Source organism: Coloeus monedula, assembly GCF_965178545.1.
Source record: "Coloeus monedula genome assembly, chromosome: Z".
Taxonomy (NCBI): Eukaryota; Metazoa; Chordata; class Aves; order Passeriformes; family Corvidae; genus Coloeus; species Coloeus monedula.
Genome location: NC_138822.1, coordinates 3,452,098 through 3,465,206, shown reverse-complemented (window position 1 = coordinate 3,465,206; position 13,109 = coordinate 3,452,098).

Here is a 13,109-nt window from a genome sequence, read left to right as displayed (position 1 = left end):
GGAAATGCATTTTCTTTCTGCCCACTCAGTTCACCCTCCTCACTCTACTCCCATAGGCCAAGATCACAGCTTCCTCCAGAGTTCCTAAACACCGGGAACATCAAAGATTCCTTTCTCACTCACCTCAGGATCAGCACCTCTGAATACATGGAACAGGTGACCTGCAGTGGGAATGGAAAATGAACCAGATGCTGTGAAATACAACCTGTACTGGTGAATCCCGCAGAATAAGTGCACCCAAACAGAGAGTATTTTCCTTTCACAAGAGTCCTCCAGCAGACACAGTTCTTCCACACAGCCAGCAAGAGAGCTGGACAATATTCTTGGTTGTGCCTATGCTTTGGCCTCTTTTGCCAGTAAATTAATACCAACTTGATCAAGAAAATGGAAATTGTTCTTTAACACCCAATATTTCTTTTCTGCCCATCAGCTAAAGCTGCCTTTTTTATCCTCTCCTTCAGGTCTTTTTTTTTTAAAAATAAGTTGCATGCACTAATTCCCATGAAAACTGAAAGCAGTTGCCCAGAAAATCTTCCCCCAAACCCCCCTGAACTGTCATAGTTCTACTTTGAAACAGCCCAGGAGCAGCTCTGCAGTTCAAGAGCAGACACTCACTGTTTTGGAATTTGCACTTCATTGCAAAAAGAATCACTATTTTGGCACTCAGTAAAGGGTCTTGTTAGACAGTCAAATCCTTTAATGACAAAATGTAGAAAAAAAGCAGCTTTCTCTGAATTCCAGGCAGAATGGTTCTTTGAAGGCCTTCTGAGAACATCTCCCAGTCTGCCTTTTCAAAGTTGTCCTGCTTGACCCAGCACACTGAGGAAATGACAGACTTGGCTGCCACAGACTCTCCTTTGGAGGGAAGGGAACCCCTGCACGTTCCCTTGCAAATGCTGCCCGCACCTCCCTGGCTACAGACACCCTCTTTTTAGCTGAATGTGGCTAAGCTAATAGTCTTTTTGTTTCAAAATCAACTCAGTTACTAAGAAAGAGCAGGAAGACCTACACAAGCCTGGTTAGGTTACACCCAGGGAAAACCTCTACTCACGTGTCAGGTTAGTCAGGTAATAGCTGGAATAACCAATGCCATACACAGTGCAAACTGCAGCAGCAAGTGCCTCCATGATTTTAGCACTGCTGTGCAAGTTTGCAGACTGTGCTCTACCACAAGAAAAAACAAGGCTCCTGTCAGAGTGCAGCTGCCCCCTGACAAGGCCTCAACCAGGAGGATGCTCCTGCTCTGAGCAAGCTCAAGAGCTGCTCTGACACTCAGGCCTTCCATGCACCAAGGCAACCTTCTGATGACAGCACCACAATGTGGCAACCATGCCCTGACATCACAAAGCAGCTGCTCTGCGTTGGTCTGTGAAGTGATGCAAAGCAACACAAAATAGCCTGGGAAGTTCTCCTCTGTCACAAAGCAGCACAAACTCCCCTCGTGGGCCAAACCCTGTTGTTCAAGGGGTCCAAGAGTAACTCAAAGAGTGCCCCAAGCATCTACAGCATGTACCCCAAGTGAATACTGAGACGGGACCAAAGCAAAGGAAACTAGACCAAGAAAATGGCCCAAAGCATTGCACAGATTCAGGAGAGACGGCACTAATTGCATAACAGCTGTAATAATTCCTAACAAATCTCCCCACACATTTGCACTTTTATTGGACATGCCCTGGGCCCCTCTGTAGGTACATCTCTACCTCTGCCTTTATTCCTCTTTGGAAGCAGTCAAACGGGCAGGATTTGCCCACCCGCAGGAGCTGCTCCAAGCTGGGAACGCAGCTGGCAGTGCTGATTTCCAGAGGCTTCTGGCTCCCCCGTGAAGCCAAGGCCAGGAGCGGGTTGAAAGGTGCTGGCGCTGCTGCTCTCTGTGCCAGAGAGCCCCAGCTGGGAGGGCACGGTGCCCACTGCGCCGTGGGCTCTCTCTCTCCTGCCACAGCTGGGCGCACCTGGGAAGGAGTGATGATGACTTGTGGGAAAACCAAGGGCTTTGCGGGGGCTGCATTTCTCTGCACACACCCAGGCCACCTGGGGCACAGAGCTTTGGCCCCCAGAAAAGGTCAGCCAGAGGGAAAGGACTGGAAAATGTTTCATTTTGACCTTTCTTTGCTCTTCAGTAGAAGTGACCACAATGAGAGGTTACCAAGCAGGGCTCCATGCCTGCTGCCAGCTCAGCCTTAGAAAGGAGGCGTTACTTGATTTCAGCGCTGGGTGCATGGGGAATCACTTCCCTAACACGTGCACACCCAGCAATCTCACTTAGTGGTTTGTATCAATGGAACTCATTACTTTGCTGAAACTCACAGTCTAAACATGACTTCAAATTATTGGACATATTTAAATCACTTGTCAGAAGTTCTTGATGTGAGAGTAGGTGTGTCCTGAGGGTCTCTGGTGGTCATTTGGGGAACATCCCCATGTGTCAGGGATAGGAGACAGATCTGAGGCCTGACATGTTTGGTCCGCAGCGTTGCACATGGACAAGATAATGCAGAAGATGACTCTATTGTTAGTTAGCGAGACTAACTTCTAGAAATGAAACTAGGTATCGGTCACCTGGTGGAATTCATCCTGGGAAAGGAGAAACAATACATAATAGAGCCATTGTTGGCATGGAGTATGATCATGGGCCAATGTGACTTCATCTCCTAAGTTGGCCCTGGACAAAATGATGTTGAAACTGGCCACTCCTGAGGAGGAGATAGAAGGTGTGTTCCTGGGGTGGAGGGGAGAGGACGACATGATGCACGCCATTTTTATCCAGGGGATGCCCTGAAGGAGTCCTGCCCTTCTGCCCCTCCCACTCAGGAACCATGCTCTAACTCCTTCTCCTGCTCGGTGGCTTTTCCAGCATCCAGGGCTCGGTATGTATTTATTGCTAATGTGACTACTAAAATTCATTGGCTTTGCAATTCTAACTGTGTCTTGAGTTTTCTGGGCATGGGCGTCCTCCTGAACCCGTAACACCCATTCCTCAAATTCTCCTCTGATGGTCATTTACACCTTCCTTCCCTGCAAATTGAACACAAGCATTTCGTCACTGCACCCTGCAAGTGCTTTTGCTGCGTGAAGCCACGTTGCATCTTTCTTTCACAAAGTAATAAAGAAAACACAAATTGCCTACTGAAAGCCTTCTGCTCCCTTCCAAATCAGTTCACTACTCAAGCACAAGCCTCAGGCACATTCCCGATTCCCTCTGAGAGAGGAAGTAATATTTTGCTGCAGCCAAAAGTGGTTTAGGTAAAAGAATGAAAATTGTTGGATGTATGTTGGATTTAGGGTTTGGAGTTGTTCTAGTTAATTTGCTGGGCGTTGCTGTGAGCTGGGAGAAGGGCAGGGTTAAGACCTAACTAAAAAGGAAGTAGGATGAGAGGAGAGGGGTGTCACGATCCGCTAATGCAAGCGGGAGTGGTGATGGTTCGTTTAGCCATCTCAGAGTGTAAAAGGACACAAGAGATTTCAGTTTTAATCAAAACACTGCACCTTTATTAAGTGCCCACAACACAGTAATGCAATAGAAGAGAGTAAGAGAGAGAGAGAGAAAAAAACAAAGAAGAGAGGGGAAAAAAGAGGGGCAATAGCTACCAACGGATGAGACAAAGTCCTCCTGGTCTTCTGCAAATAGATCTCGGACTCGGTTATTTCAGAAGGTCCCTTTATAGTCCTTTTCAGAAGTGAGGGGCAATTGGCCAAGAGGTGGGGAAATCTACAGCCGTTGTTATGGGGTCCGTTGCTTTGGGAAACAGGAATAGGACAGACGTACAAGACAAGTGTACAGGAGAGGTGTAAAGGACAGGTCATTCCTTTCCGCTTCAGCGCAGTCCTTCCCGCCCGGGCAGCAAGAACGACACAGTCCATTGTGACCTGCACTAATTATCCTCAGGAACGCGTACCAGTTCCCAGTGGGCACACCTGCAGGCAACACTTGGTAGACATCCCACCTGAGCAGGGCTAGGACATCTGTGTGCAGTCTCTGCCCTCGGCGATGATCGCGAGGCAGATGAGAGATCTTCGGACCGTCTCTTACAAGAGTGAAGCCAGGACTTTCCCAGTGCTGCCTGGAGTGCTGGCGGCTGCCATCAGAGAATTCAGCAGCTCCCAGTGCCCATCCCAGAGCCACCGCTCCTGTTTCTCTGCCCTGCCTGCTTGGGCCATCCGGGCTCGGCAGCTGCAGCACCGAGGGCGGCAGCCCTGTGCCCTTGCGGGGACGGTGGGGCAGGTTACGGGGCCCAGGGCGACAGGAGGGTGTCCTTGTGCAGAGGCCTGAGCATTTCTTGCCTTTCATTCCTTTCCTTGCCACAGCCAGTCATCTTGGCCTTGGCCTTCTGCAGTGTGTGACACCACCACTGATGTCCACCGCAGCCAGCATACACTGAACACTCCCACCTCCCGCCCCCCCTCTCTCTTTCTCAACTTTTTGAGGCCTGGCTCATTCTTCTATAGTGCCTTTGCTTTCCCCCAGCCCGCCCACAGCCCGCCCCTTCGGTTTAAAGTGACTGGTGCTTTCTCTTTGACAGATCATCTCTGTCCACCAATGGCTCATCATTGTCAGAGGGGTGGCATCAGTTGAGATAAGGGTGCTAAAATGCCTTCATTAAAATTCAGGGTGCCATGGAGCTTGCCTGCAGGGTTAACGGCTAGGGGGCTAAAAATAGCTGCTGGCTGTTAGAAACTGGGGTTTTTGCAGTTAGTCCTTGGACCAAAGTGGAAGTAAAAACACCTAAAAAAATATTAAAATACATCCAACACATCTTAAAACACTTGTAAATGTATACAGTAAACACAGGAAAGATAACTCTTACAGTGTACAGGTGGTTTGAAGTTTGAAAAGGGAGCAGAAGTTGGGCATTTTTAACTGGGGAATTTTTAACTGGGAAGGGTGCAATTCCCTTAATAAACTACTTTGAACAACTGAAAACACTGATAATGGAACTTGATTTTTGTACCTGGGCTGATGGGTTAATTTTAACATTTAAAATATTTAACTCAGAATTAATTAACTAAAGCACTTAATATGCAAAGACCAAGCACAATCAGGGGTTTCATGTATGACAGTTTAGTTCATCTGCTCTGAGTCAGGTTGTTACCAAAACTCAGTAAAATAAAACTCCTTTATACCAGTGTAGCATTAAAGAGCAGGGATCCTTCATTTGACCAGATGTTTGAGGGATAACTCCACGTAGCCTCATGGCGAGTACAGAAAAAGCTACTGTTGATAGACTAGATTTTACATCCAGATTCACTGATTTTCCTGGAGTAAACATGCATATGATTATCATCTGCCTGAAATCATTAACAGGGATTCCCTCTCCTCTGTGCATGTGCTCTTCTGTCCCTGGTGGTCAGTGATCCCCAGTGATCACCTGACCACCTGGTGAAATGGTGCTGCTTCCCAGAAAGGAAAAAGTTGGCATAACTGAGCTGGTTGCTCCCCCTTTCTTCTTCTGAGCCAATGTTTAACATGGTCCTACAGAAGGAGCATTTTACAGTTCCACAGAGCAGTGCTTTTTGAAGAATAAGCATTGTATTAACCCACCAGGTGTACACACAATTCTTCATCTGGCAACAAGGTCAATCATACCATGATAACTCTAATTTCTTTGGAATGCTGCAATTCAATCAGAGGTCTGATGTGGTTTGGGGGTTAGTTGGCCTTTTCTTTGCTCTGGTTGTTTGGTTTGGTTTTTGGTTTGGTTTGTTCTAGATAGTTTGCATTGTGTTTTGATTTATTTTTAAAGAATACTGTATTTTTGAAGGACGATATATCTTTTGAAACAAGCAGTTATTTTTTCCAGAAACCTGTGGAAATGGAGAAATAATTAACAGAAGTGAGAACGAGGTCAGGATTTAAGTTCCTAAACCATCAGAAAGCTGCTCACCAGAAGGTGCTCTGCTGTAGCCTTGAGTGAGGGATGGCTCAGGCCTGATAGCTGTGTTCTAAATGACAGCATACTCCCAGCCAGTAGGAATCATGTAATTTTTCATCACATATTTACTGAATTTTTCATGCAGTTCATTGCCTTACTATAAATAAAAGATTATGTTTCGTAGATGTTTGCCACACAAGATTAGCAGTCATACATTTTGGTGTAATTCTGCTGGAATGATACTCTCTTGCAAAAGAGTCTCAGCATGGGGAAAATCCATTTATTCTCTGTTTGGACAGTGCTGAACAAAGACAAGTATTAGAACAGGTTTTCTAACCTCTTCATCAGGACGAAATTTTGAACTATGTTTTCTTTATCATTTGCACATGACATCGGAGTTGTTCTGTATCCTTCAGTGAGGAATCCACCACTGGTTGAAAACAGCACCTTTACGGGTGATTTTGAGCAACTTTACAGAGCAGAGATGGGCTCGCTCCTCTCTCCTCCCAAAGCAGGGACACCTCTTGGGTAGGATCTGCACCTCCAGCTGCACTGGAACTTTCCTGGCACACCTGTACATAGCTCTTGCAAAGTGCATGCTTTGTCAGTGGAGGCTGCTTAGGTCAAAAAACTGGTTAAGGCTTTTTTCCGTGGGCAGAGGAACTGCCCATCATCTGCTTCATCAGAATAAAGGACCAAGTCTTTGGCTTCCTTCAGAGTCACAAGTGTCTAAAACTGAAGAGATTCCCCCAAAAAGCAAAGACTGTTTGGAGGAGTGGGGTGATACCCATGGGCCCAGGGTAAGACACTGCTGTCCAGAGCCCCAGCCCAAAGTGTCCCTGGAGCTTTTACACATCCTCTGCCTCCTCTGGTAGTGCTGCCTCATGTCCCTGAGTAGAGCAGGAGGGATTCCAGGGACTCAGGAGCACAAGGAGGCAGAGCACCATCTCCTACTGGTATTTCCACTCTGTTGCAATGACCGCCACTGACCACTGCCCAGGCCAGCTCCTGCGGTGTGCGACAGGAGTGGGGAGCAGCTGGAGGCTCTTGGCTTTAAAGCTGCTCCTCAGGAGCTCAGCTCTGCCCACGGGAGCTGAAGCTCCAGGCACAGTGGCTGTCAGCAGTCCGGACGAGGGAGAGGATAAAAAGTAGCAAGGAGGCTTGCCACACGGGATAATCCAAGCTTACTGGAGGCAACTCACAGGGGACAAGCCTCGAGCACCTCCAGGGAACCTCTTAGAAAGGGACGTGGCACAATGGGCATGGCTTAACTGGGGACCAATAGAAATCTCTAAGGGAGGGCTATGGACGAGGATAGACATTTCCTTGGGCCAATAGCCTCAAGGGGAGGAGGGAAAGGGATCACATGCCCCAATGGGGCATCGAGGTTTAGGGGATTTCCAAAGGGGGAGGGATCTAGAGGGGTAGGGTCTCGGGGGATTGATGGGGACCATATTAGGGTAAACTGGGAGGTTTCAGATGATGGACACTGGACCTTCGGGAACAACAGGAGGGGTTTGGGTGATTGATAGGGAAAGAGCTAGAACAAGGGGAGGAGAACAACCATGTAGGGAGCACCGGGGGAGCGGCTTGGGTCTGGGGCAAACCAGCTGGGAATAGGAGTGGGGAAGGTAGGGATGAACCATTGGGGTACAGAAAACTTCTGTAAAAATACAATAAAGGTATCGCATCACCACACCACTCCAAGGGAAGTGCCTCAGGCCAGCATAAATTTTGCAGCTGTGACTTCACAGGTGCTGGTGGCAGCCTCTGTCACCAAGCAAGAGCACCTGCACGGGCAGGATGGTGTAGAGATGCCTCTGAGAGAACAGAGAGGACACTTTCAGACAGTATCTGACAGAGGTGATGAAGGGCTGGTAAATTACATTTGGATGGGACAGATGATCGAAAACTCTGTATGTGAAAATAAAAGACAAAATGAGTGAAGGGAGAGGGAGAGGGAGAGGATAGAATCCTTGGGATTTCTGATTCTGTCTACAGGGCATTTTCTGACAACCTAAAGTCAGAACCTACCTATCAGTCACTACCTAAAGCCCCTGGATTTCAGAGCAGTGAAAATTCAGGCTGTTCAGATCCTGGTCATAATGGCCACACACAACTTCTCAGCTCCTCAGCATGTCTGCAGCTGCTGACACATTGGTTTGGGACAAAATCCTCTATTGTCGTTGGAAAACAAAAGAGAAGAGGAAGTTTCTACCTGTTGGAAAGTCTCCTCTGGGAACCCTGAAGGGCTCTGCCTTTTCCTTTCTCTGCAGCAGCTCAGTAGCAACAGCCAGAGGCAAAGAAAGACACGAGAGGGTGTTTGGCTGATGTGTCTGACAATTTAGCAACACTTGTAAACAAGAGCTGTGTCTGTTCACATTTCAATGGCAAGTCCTTGCTGAGGAGGAAGAGCTGTGTCACTTGTGCTTAGCTTACATCAAAGTAATGGCACAGAGGGTTTTCATCCTGCAGATGTGACCTCTGTGATGACAGTCTGTTCATCTTGCACGGAGGTCTGTACTCACAAGGACAGTGTTACTTTTGCCAACAGACCAGAGTTTGTCAAAAAAATCCAGGCAAAATTACTTCTTAAATTAACATTTTCCTTTTGCTCTCAAACCAATGGTTTAACTGTAATAGTTCCTAGGAATGAATTTGCTTGCCTGCTGTCCCCCAGCGCAGGTGCACATTCCTACCACATCCAGGTAGCAAGGCACATGGCACAGCCTTTGTTTCCACTGGGGAAGGTCTCTGAGCCCCAGCAAGGCAGAGGGACTTGCAGGAGCTGCTGAAGCCCTTTCTGTGCTGGGACAGTGTAAAGTTCTGCCAGGCTAGATCAGCATGAGGCCTGCAGGGCTTTCCAGCAGCTCTGCACCTCTGGCCGTGTTACACAAGTGCACAAAGCTCAGTGGAGCTTTCCCAAGGGCTTGCCCAGCCAGCCAACGTCCTGAAAATGCATCTGCTAAAAGCAGCACACACCTGGAACATCCACAGCTGGGTAACTCAGAGAAATCCATCGGCCAGCGTTCCCCTGGAGCTGTTCCCCTTTTCACCTCTTCCACAGGGAACTTGTTCTGGATCTTGGAGTTATTGACACAGTGGATTGGGCTATCAAAAATCTGTGGTTTTATAGCCCCGCTTTACTGAACTGAGGGATCTGCTGGGCATGCTTGGATATTTTTCCCCAGTTGCCTTCACTCATTGCCAAAGTCCTCCAGTATCATAATGTTTACCTCTGCTAATTGCTTTGAGTAACACAGATCAACACCCATTCCAATTAAACTTTAATTGATGGGAAATTGCTACAACTGCACTGCTAATACATGAACTATCAACTTCAGTCTAAAAATGTCTTCAGATGACTACAACAGCGGTTACAATAAACAAACAAACAAGTGTCAACTAGGACCGTGCCCGGAGGCGGCATCGGTCAAAAGCCCCTAAATGCTCAGAGTGGTGACCACTTTCTCTGGAAGAGCTGGGGAAGCCTCCTTACCTGGGAGCAACCCAGAAGCCCCTTCACTTGTCCTCGAGGGGTCTGGAGAAAGCCAGAAAAAGGGACACTGAGTCAGTATCAGCTGTGTGCACAATTCCCTTGGCAGCAACTGGACTTCTCTCAGGGACTATAAAATCCCGGATCCTCCCAAGCAGGCTTAGAAAGAAAAAAAAACCCAGCAAGGTCTGGGGCTTTCCAAGAACAAAGGCCTTGTCTATTTAGGAGGCTCTCAGCTCCCCATTCCCTCGTCCTGCAAACCACTACAATGGCCTACCTTGCACTTCTTTGGCAGGAAAGCACTGCCAGAAGCCTCACTGCCAGGTCCTTTCCCCTCTGCACACAAGTGACAGATGCTCCAGCTCTCCCTGCACACGACTGACCCCACCTCTACACGGACCCAAAGATTTTCAAACCCCACACCACCCAACCCCCCCAGCCCCCCATTTCCTCCCAGTCTCACTGCTCAGGTGGCTCAAGGGTGGAAGCAGCAGGTCCCTGCTCAGGATTGGCTCCAGGTGCTGCTGGGAGCAGCTGGAAGCGGGGCTGGGCAGCTCCAGGCCGCCTGCCAGGCTCTCCTCATGGTCCCTCTTCAGTCTCTTGGTGTCCACAGGGACCTCGGGGCAGCAGTGGGGGCTCTGCACGAGGCGCTGTGGCCTCGCAGTGCTGCCGCCATCATCACCCCCAGGGCCGGCCCAGGCTGGGAACTCGGCCCCTTCTTGCCGTGCAGGGCAGCGCTCCTGGCCAGGTACAACGAGCAGAGCTCTGGGCAGCACAGAGGACTCTGGGTCAGTATCAGCCCTTGGGCACCTTTCCCTAGGGCAGCAGCTGTACTTCTACTGGGGACTGGGAAAGATGGCTGCAAAGGCAGACCCTCACCTGGCATTGGAGGCTGCTCCCTAAGGAACAGCAATCGTTCTGGCGTTTTCCATACTCAAAAGCTTTGAAGCATCCTCGTAAAGTCTCAGCACTTTCAGTGCAAGTGGCACCCACGAGAGCTTTAGCCACAGACAGAAGCAGCCCACACAAAGAACCCCAGCCCTGCTCTTTCCCTGTGCTGACAGAGCCCTCAGTCCTCACTGAAACGGCTGAAGCTGAAGGGTGCTGTGAGCCGAGTCATGAACCAGCTCCGTTCCCTGGGATTGAGGAACTCCCTCTGCAGTGAGACACAGCTCTGCCAACTCTGCCGTCAGCTCTGGGAGGAACAGCTGGGAGGGAAAGAGCTCCACACAAGGACTGCAGGCTGCACCAGCTTTGCTCTGGAATACAGATCCAAAGTGCTTCCTCTCTCCTTGGAGCTCTTGCTAATCTGAGCTCAGGCTTTTCCTTTAGTTACTGGATTTTTCCTTTAGTTACTTTTCCTTTAGTTACTTTAGAGTTGAGAAATTTTTGGCCTCGGGTGTTCTGCTGCTTGTTTTTCTCCTGTGTCTCAGGTTATCAGCAGACCGGTACCAAATTTTGTGATTTGAGGCAAGAAGTTTGGACTTTTGCACTGGCTTCAGCATTTTGGTGGGGTTTTCCCTGTTGCTCCAACACTCACCTCACTCAGTGCTGCCTGCATAGCGCTGTCACCCTGCAGCAAATGGATCCATGGCCTTCAGCTGGAATGGGGACATCGGGTTTGGTGACACAACTGCCACAAGGTCAGGTTCATTCACTGCTCTGTTGCCACAGCAGAGGACTCGGGGTCAGTGCCTCTGCAGGAGCGTGGGGGACAGTGCTGGGGAGGTGATGCCGGTGCAGGATTTCAACGAAAGGCCCAGGAAGCACCGACCCTGCAGACAGGGACTGAACTCTTCTCATCTCCCTTCCTGCCCGTCAGGCTCAGAGCAGCCCTCTCAGAGCTCTCTCAAGGAATGTGGGCTCTCCCCTTACCAGGATCCTCTGGCTCCAGGGAGCTGGTCCCATTGCTTGTGCTGCCAGGCAAGGCTGTCTCTGTGGCAGCCCTGTTCACAGGCTGCTCTCCTGAACGCTCAGGGGCAACACTGACATCCTCCTTAAAAGAGAAGAAAAAACAAGTCCACCAAAGGTCACTTGGTATTTTCTTGGAATCACTTCAGGCACTCAGTAATTACTCTTCTTCCCCCCTCCCAAAGGACGTGTAACACCAGGGGAACACTGGCCTGATGTCCTCACACTCTGACCCTGGCCTATGCCACAAGCTGTAAGGAATCCTCCAGCAGAAATCCAGGTGCTCTCCTTGTTCCCAGCACAGGTGAGCAAGGACAGATCTCACTCCAGGTACTGCCCAGGGCTGCGTGCTGCAAACCCACACACAAACCACACATTTCTGCCTGGGAACCTCAAGCCCACCCCACCCAATTGCTCCGACATGAAATTCTAATGTGCTGCTTCTTGGAGCCCTCTGCTGCTGCTCCATAGTTTGCAGGCAAATGGACACTGAAATTGGGTTATAAAAATCTATAGGGTATAAAAACCCCAAAATCTGTAACCACGTTGTATTGGGTTGACCCTGAGTTGATGGACAGTCTTTAAGACCAATTACGCTTCTCACAATTTACATATTTAAACTGCACAGAAAGGCGGGACTTTCCCTTTTGGTCGGAGCTCGCTTGCTGGGAGGTGGGGGCAGCTCGGGGCCTCCCGGCCCCGCCGGGCCGGGCTGGGGCCACTGCCCCTTTCCCCCTTTCCCAACACCGCAGCACGGACCCTGGGTGGCTGGGGGGGACTGCCTCAGAGCCACAGGCAGCTAAACCCAGCCATGGACTGCTCACAGCTAAACCCATCCAGCGCAGCTTCTGGGGACCGGCGGGTCCCTCTCCTCTCCATGCGGAGCCGGCGGAGTCAACGGGAGCCGGCAGAACTTCCTGTCTGCAGCCAGCACACTTCGTGCTGAACTGAAGAAGACACCACGCAGCCAGCAGCACAAAGGGAGCGAGGCTTTCCCCACCGTAAAGGCCGAACAAGAACACTCTTCAGCATGGCGGCGTCAGAGTCAGAGAGAAAGAGAAGTGAGTCCCGTGGGACGGAGCTGGAAATGGCGACGGGAGAAAAGAGGGCGGTGCCGCAACTCTGGCGGGCAGCTTAAAAGAAACCTTCTTGCATGCCGTGGTAAGAAACTGTAATACCACAAACTGTTTGTCTCTTTAATCCATTTGAAGAACATGGGGGGATGGAGTATCTTCGTGTGCCTGTGAAGATTGTGAAGAATGCCGATGCCAGGCTTTATAGTAGTAAGAGGCTGTTAGAGACTTGTGGCGAAGAAGAGCCTTTGTGTGCAGGTCAAAAGAACTTATCCTTAAAAAGATGAATAACCCCATGTGATGGCCCATGTTTTGCAGTGTGAAGGAACTGTGAGATTTTTCATGGGAGAGATGTTCTACACACAGCAGATTGTTTGTTTCCGGGCGGATCTGCTGTTAGTGGCAGTTTGGGAACCACATGCAACTGAAGGAAAAACCCTTTTTTCCCTTAAGCATAAGAGAGAGACTTTTCAAGAACTGGAACACTGACTAACATCCCATGTTCTGTTATCCCTTGTGTGAGCTAGGTAAAAGGAGAGAAGTGCTGGCTGGAGGGGGGGGGGGGGGATTTGCTCTAATTTTGTTTTGTTATTGTCTCTTTACTTTTAATTCTATTAGTAATAAAACTCTTTCATTGTACTGCAACTGTTTAAGGTTTGTGCCTGCTTTGCTTTCTCCTAATTCTTATCTCACAGAAGGAAAATAAGTAAGTAATGAATATTTTGAACCAAAACCTCTACATTTAATTGGTGTTTTCTGCCC